The following is a 7,092-nucleotide window of genomic DNA, read 5'->3' on the forward strand; positions in this document are numbered from 1 at the left end:
GTGATAGCCAAATCTTGGAAACAACCAAGATGCCCATCACCTGAGGAATGGTTGAAAAAGATGTGGTATTTTTACACAATGGAGTATTACTCAGCTAAAAAGAATGATTAACTCAAAGCCTTTATATTGAAGTGGATTCCACTTGAAGATGCACTCATAAGTGAAATAAACCAGACACACATGTGTAAATATCTCGAAGACTAACTAACTAAGAGAGGGAAAGGAGAAGAGCTAGGAAACATGACAGTGACAAGCAATATAGTTATATGTAGAAGATGGGCAAGGCAATGATCCTGAGAATATTCAGAAGATTTTTGAATCTAGCAGTTAATTGGAAAGATTCTGACCCTAACTATATATACTGATGCCTGTGAACTAAGCAACTGCACTGAAGTTGACAATTTGTAATAGTAGTTTCATGGTTGCAGTGCCTGCCATTCTGGTTTTCTGAATATGGGCTGCTTATCATGACATGCCAGTTGCTACTATGCTGTCTCTCAGATAGATGACAGTTCAAAGAGAAGGGGGTGGTGAATGAAAGCAAGAGAGAGGAAAAGGAATGTTGTGGGATTGTCCTGCTTCAAGGTTGTACATGGTTAGATTTTTGTACTTATGTGTAAACGTAAGAAGTATATCATTCTTTATGCCTATTTTTAAAATATATTCAAATTTTTAAATGTTTTTTCATCATATTCTTTCGGGACTTAAATTTCAACATATCAATACTTGATGAAAAATACCTGTTCCATGTTATGCCTAAGATGGTTAATATTTAGACAGATAGTGAGGTTAAGCTTACCAGCCTAGGTTTTATGGTAATAACAATAAACTTCTCTTCTGGAGGGTTAACAACCTAAGTTTGCAGAGCAAAATTAGAGAAAAAGGAGGGCTGCAAGGAAAGCCAACATTTTGGCTCCAACCTTCCAAGGTCAATTAAGACTCAGAACATATGAGAACTTGTAATGTAAGGTTCTCATGTAAGGTTCTCATGTAAGGTTCTCATGTAAGGTTCTCATGTAAGATTCTCATGTAAGGTTCTCTTTTTCTGTTTTCCTGATGCTAGAATTTATCCCTACAAGCTTTTTTCTAGAGAAAGCTTAAATTCTATTCCACAGGTTCAGGTAAGTTTTATCTGCATTTTTATTTCATTATAAATATTGTTTTACTTCTTTAGTTTCATCTCTGACCCATTGATAGTTTGTGGGGGTATTATGTATTTTCCATGTGTTTGTGGAGTTTTTTCTGGTTTTTTTTTTCAATAATTTCAGGTTGCATTGCACTGTGGTCAGATAATACTCATGGGATCATTTATATTCCTTTGCATTTACTTAATCATGTTATATGTGCTCACACATGATCTATTGTGGAGACTGTCCCATGTGCAGCTGAGAAAAATGTGTATTCTGCACTGCTAGGTGGAACACTTTGTTAAGGTCTACTATGTTCATTTCTTCACAAGTTTGGTGTAGTTCTGTTATTTCTTTGCTCATTTTTTTCATGGGAACTCTATCTCTGTGTCAATGAAGTGTTAGAGTCTCCCAATACAACTTTTATCGCTTATTGAATTTTTCTTGTCTGTTAAACTTTTTCTTACATAGTTGGATGCTCCTACACTAGGTGCATGCATATTTATAATTGCCGTCTCTTCCTCTTGCAGCTTTCCCTAACAAATATGTAGTGACCTTCTTTGTCTCTTTTAATTACATTTGGTTTAAAGTTAACTTTGTCAACAACAAAAATAGCTACCCCAAGGGCCGGGAAGATGGCTCAGTGGAATAAGCGCTTCCCTGGCAAGCGCAAGGGCCTGAGTTCAATCCCCGGTTCCGAAAAAAAAAAAAAAAGCTACCCCTGCTTTTTTCTGGGATTCTGTTGCATGGACTACATTTTCTGTCCTTTGACATTCAGTTCATTAATTGCTTGTTGAGTTCAAAGTGATTTTTCTATGCAGCATATTGTTCAATTTTTTTTCTTGTTCCATTCTGCCAGTTTGTTTCATTTGATTGGAGAATTGAGGTCATTCATGTTAATAGTGATAATTGGTATGTATTGGTTTATCGTTGTCATCTTGTTTTCCGACTGTAGGATCCCTATTTCTCCCCATAGGTTAATTACTTGTCTTGCTTAGTAGTTCTCTTGTGTTGTTGTTGAAGTTGTGGTAATGTTTGACTTTTTCTAAAATATCTGACATACTTTGTAGGATTGGTATTGTTGTCATGAATTTCTTCCATTGTTCTTTGTCATGGAAGTATCTAATCTCTCCATCACATTAGATAGTTTTAAAGGATACATCAATTATATATGATCTCCTTCTTCTTCTAACAGCTTTTAATATTTTGTTCTTTTGCTCAATTTCTAGGATCTTGATTATTATGTGTCCGGGTGAAGATTTATTTTGATAATGGCTAGCTGGAATTCTATATGCCTGTTTCTGTACATCAGATTTTTCCCCAAGATTGGGAAATGTTCTGCTACTACCTCTTCAAACACTCTTTTTGCATCTTTTGTGTTATCTCCTGCTTTTTTTGATATTGGTTAATATTATATTGTTTTAACATCATCTTGAAGATGGTGTGTTAGTATTTCCTTTTTCTCATTATTTTTAAGAGTTGTTTCCTTTTATATTCACTAGCTGCAATGCTATCTTACAAATCTGAAATTCTATCTTCTGTTTCATTCAAGTGATTTTTGCCAATTTGCAATGGAATTCTTAATGTCCTGTATGTCTGTTTGAATCAGTTTCATTCATTCTAATTCTTTTATGTATTGTTCATTCAATATTTCCATCATTTTCCTATTCCCTTCTATTTTTTCTCTGTGTCTTCTTTAGATCTACCAAGCAACTCTTTCATGATTGTTGTTATTTCTGTGTGTGTGTGTGTGTGTGTGTGTGTGTGTGTGTGTGTGTGTTTAGTACAGCATCTACAGGTCTCTCTACATAGATCGTACTCCTGGTGATTCTCCTGTTTTCAGCTTCCCAAGTGCTGAGGTTACAGGTGTGCACTACCATGGCCAGTATCAATCACATCTCAGCACATCTGGGGGCAGGGCTGGCATGGCGTGCCAGGGATCAAACCCTTCCCCCACACTTTGCCTGAGCATGCGCTTTGGTCTCTGAGCTATTTGGCTAGCCTGTCATTTTGTTCTTTAGCTGAGAGACTATTTTTCATCTGACTTCCTCCATAGCCTGATGGAATCATGTCTTTAACTTAATTGCTATCATCTCATAAATTTTAGTTGTGTATCCTTCAAGTTGTATGACCTTGTCTCTTGGACTTGTTTTCAGTGGGCTAGAGGTCTGAGATTTCTTTTGTTCCTTCCTTTTGTCATTTTTGCAGTGATAGTTGGTGGATGGGGTGCAGGTCAGCCAGGCTCTCAGGAGAGAGTGGGAATAGATTTGGCTCACCAAAACTCATCTAGTGTGGGGTTCAATGTGTGTTATACCTCATTAAGGAGAAGGGTTCAAGAACGACCTAATGATGATGAGTGCAGACCAACGTTGTGCAAGGCTCTTGTGATGGTGGACTGACACAGGGTAGTCATCCCCAAGGCTCCTGCAGGTCACTGTAGGACTCATGTCTTAGATCTTATGGAGGATGAGAGGCTGGCCTCTTCACAACTCTATTGTAAGGCTGGGAGGATGGGGCTGGCCCTACTTTCTAGATATTAATCTTCTGTCAAAAGAATAACCAATCCACAATGGTACCAAGCTTCATGAACTGATGATTCTTAATCTACACTTTCAACTAAAAATCTCATTCTGATTCCTACTAAGCACTGATAGGCCTTTCTCTTACCTTTGTACTGCCTTTGTATCCAATACTTATACATCATATAAGATCTTGGATGACCAGAAATGAGGACCTGATATTTTGGGAATGATTCTGATGAATGCTTATTGAAATAAATTAAACTAACTCTAAGTCATGTCATTTGGATGTTTTTGCTTGTCACTTGCACTATATTGAATTCCAAATCTTGCTTGATCAATTGTTTTGTTTTATGTCTCTTTGTTGTACACTGACTCACAAATATATGTTACCCAAATTGTCTAGGATAAATAAACTGAATATGGCAGAAAACTGAAATTACTCTGAAAGGAAGTAGAATATTATATTCATTATAAATGTAGCAGAGTTTCCTAAAGGCTATATCATTGGATAATATTTTGTTACTTTTGGTTGCATACTAATTAAATGTGCATACTAATAATTTAATTCAAAGTTTCCAAGAGATGGAGTAAAGGGTAAGATAAGGAAAGGCAGGAGTTAAAAAACTTAAGATGCATTATACATGTATACCAGTTCCTCACTATGAATAGAATCATTATTTACAGTAAATATGTACTAATATTATAATGAAATTCTTCATATCTTTAAAAAAATCAAACTTTCAAGGTATGGGGTCTGAGAGCAAATTCTAGATAATAATTGACAGTGATTTAGGTGTTTTCTTAAGAGGAGAGGTAATTTAATGCTTAAATTTGTAGCTCTGTGTCCAAAGAAGACAATCTAATAATTAATAGGTGTGGTAGTTAATTAATTGTCAACTTGACTAGGGAATACCCAGATGAATTGAATCAGCATGATTCTGGGTGTGGAATACTCACATAAGGAAAATTTCTTTCAGAAGGGTATAAAAGGGAGCACAAGGGTTGGATTTCATGCTGATTTTCCTTGGAAGAACTTTGCTACTGCTAATTTTCTTTCTTTGGAAGAGCTCTGGTTCTTGCCAATGCTCATATGGGTGTTGTTCTCTCAAGAAAAGCTACAACTCTTGTTGCATAGGTCTTGATTTATCTTGGTCTTAACCATCCAGCAAAAAAGTATAAAAACGAAGTATAAGAAGTAAAGCCATGCTGTTATGTTGAGCTGTTGGGGACTCAGGTCAACAATTTCTGACATTGCCAGTCAAGCAGAAGACCCAATACTATTATGGACTACTGGAATCTTTTAGAATATCTTTCTGAGTTAACACACCTATAATATTCAAATAACGGAACTAAACCCAAAAAGGTGATACAGTTGAACGTCCATTTTGTATCTGTGTATTCAAAGTGGTTAGGATAGATATATAGTTACATTCTCTTAATGAATAGAGGAATTTGTTCTAATGGTGTTTGTAAATAGGATATCATGTCCGCGTCTTGTACAGCAATTAACCACTAGAAAGAGAGTATGCAATATGTTAATTATTGAAACTGTCCTACCAATTTGGTTTGAAACTATCTCATTGCTATTTGTTTCTCAAAAAAATATGGGTGAAAAAAGAAAAAGAAAAAGAAAAAGAAAAAAAGGCTCCAGTCTTTACCACCACCTTGAGCCTCCTTTCTTGCCTTTCAGCTATTCAGCCTTTTGGAACAGACACTTCCACTTGCAGAACTGGCCCTTGGGCCTTTCCCTTGCATATTCCTCTGCTTATTAATACAGACTAATAGAGGAGCTTGCCACATGCTGCAGATTTTCAGATGGATTCTTCAGATTTCCAGAATGCAGACAGATCTCTTGCATTCTTCAAAATTTGATTCTGTGTGCAAGATTGCTAACCTTGTATATTTCTGTGTCCTGCATTAAATCCAATTTAAAGCATAGGCAGTCTTTTGAGAAGCCTATAGAGAATCTGAAGTGTAAAAAACTGCAGATAAAACTGTGCCCACATGAGAAGTCCTGGTAGGACAGAGACACTGATGTTCATGGACCTGCAGACAGAGTTGAGCCTGCAGGGAGGATTTTTGACAGCTAAAAGAAATGGAGGTGCATGGACCTGCACAGAGTTTGAATTTTGGAAACAGTATTCTTGAAGGAGCTGCTCAGACTTTTGGCTGGGCCCAGTGAGGGTCAACACTGAGTGAGCTAAGGTGCACTGCTAGGCCCAGAAGGGTCAACACTGAGGCCCAGATCTACAGGAAGATCCTCAAGGCACAAAGGCAGCAGGTGGTAACCTAAGTAAATTATTCTGATTGGAAGACTCTAGGTAATGATGATGAGGAGCCAATGATAGCTACAAGGTAACAAGTTTGCATACAAATTCACAATTTATGATCTGCTTTGTTACACAACTATATTATCTGCTTCAATGGTATGACATACAAAACCAATAGTTATCAGAGTTTGTTAATTTCTAAATTCTACTTGCTATTGATAGTACTAATAATCATACTACTATTACTAGAATACCATATTGGCTTTAATCACATGTTCTTCCTTGGGTAATAATATCGGGAGGTGCTTAGGTAACAAACTCACCAAAGCCTATAAAATGGACAGAAGACAGTACCAAACAAAAACTAATGTCACACTCTCTGAAGAGAAGGCAAAATCTTGGGACACAACAAAACAAAAATCTCTGATACAGAATACACACCTAAGGAACAGTCTGATTACAGAAAGGATCTAGTTGCACTGATGCAGCAATATATTAATAAACTTTCACCAAATAATGTTCACAGAAATCAAAATAAAGAATTCTCTTTGAAACAGAAAATGACAAAACAAAGGACCAAAATACAACCTTAGTCAAAAAGCCCAACCAGAACAAATTCTGTAAACAATAATGTAGAAGAAATAGTCACTAAACTGAAATTTTTGAAATTATAGAAACAGAAGTAAATCATTTACAGAAGTAAAGAAACAACTGTAGAAGAGAAAATCAGATCAAAATACTCTCCCAAGTTTAAAAAAAGAAAGAAAGAAAGAAAGAAAGAAAGAAAGAAAGAAAGAAAGAAAGGAAGGAAGGAAGGAAGGACAACTATATTGACAGAATTCCTAAGCATTTCTAATAAGACACTGAAAAAAATAGAAGTGTAAAGAAAAATGATGGAAATCTTGAATGAGCAATATAAGAAAAGAATAGAATGCATGAAGCAGATTCAAACACCACTACTTTCTAACATGGAATACTGTTAAAATTAGGTTCCAAGCAGGACAAAGTAGGTGCAGCTAAGGTACAGCACATAGGGTTTAAATCCTCTAGCTTTGCTCAATTAGACACAAAAGGAAAAAGTCCTTTTAATCATGATCCATGAATGTCCATTTTGTATCTGTGTATTCAAAATGGTTAGGATAGATACATAGTTGCATTCTCTCAATGAATAGA

Source organism: Octodon degus, unplaced genomic scaffold (assembly GCF_000260255.1).
Source record: "Octodon degus isolate 3935 unplaced genomic scaffold, OctDeg1.0 scaffold00325, whole genome shotgun sequence".
Classification (NCBI taxonomy): Eukaryota; Metazoa; Chordata; class Mammalia; order Rodentia; family Octodontidae; genus Octodon; species Octodon degus.